The sequence below is a fragment of the Eurypyga helias genome, unplaced genomic scaffold, assembly GCF_000690775.1.
Source record: "Eurypyga helias isolate BGI_N326 unplaced genomic scaffold, ASM69077v1 scaffold22407, whole genome shotgun sequence".
Taxonomy (NCBI): Eukaryota; Metazoa; Chordata; class Aves; order Eurypygiformes; family Eurypygidae; genus Eurypyga; species Eurypyga helias.
Window position 1 is genome coordinate 6,430 of NW_010260103.1, and position 395 is coordinate 6,824.

A 395-nucleotide genomic window follows, 5' to 3' on the forward strand; every position below is an offset into this window, starting at 1 on the left:
TTCCAGCCTGACAGCCACGTATCTTCTTCATCTTGAGGAATTAAGCTCAGCGCCGCATTGTGAGCAGTAAGAAGGGCGCGCGGGGCTTAGCGTCGCTCATGCCGCTGCTATCTCTGCTGCTGTGAGGGCCATTGTCCCCAGATGAGATCAGGTCAATCCAGCAGCCCCTATCTCACTCCTGCAGCGGGGATCATCGCTAAACACAGCCACAGCGCGGCAGGGCACCGCCGACACCTTCTGCGGGCTGGGAAAGATGCATTTGGCAGAACTGGGTGAGTGGAGCTAAGCGGTGCCCCCCCGTCAGCCCACCACCCACCCGCCTGCCACCGGGACCTGCCGCCATCCCTCTGCCCTCGCTACCTGCTGCTCTGCCCAGCGCGGGCAGGGCTGGCCCC

The 395-nt window shown here is 63.5% G+C and overlaps 1 protein-coding gene across 1 annotated transcript in view; it reads right to left on the reverse strand.

Annotated features, from left to right (window-relative positions):
* Nucleotides 1-395, reverse strand: part of ERI3 (ERI1 exoribonuclease family member 3) — a gene marked incomplete at its 3' end in the record, with an annotated part of 85,910 nt that overhangs the window by 842 nt on the left and 84,673 nt on the right. The gene's annotated exons all lie outside the window — the stretch shown is intronic.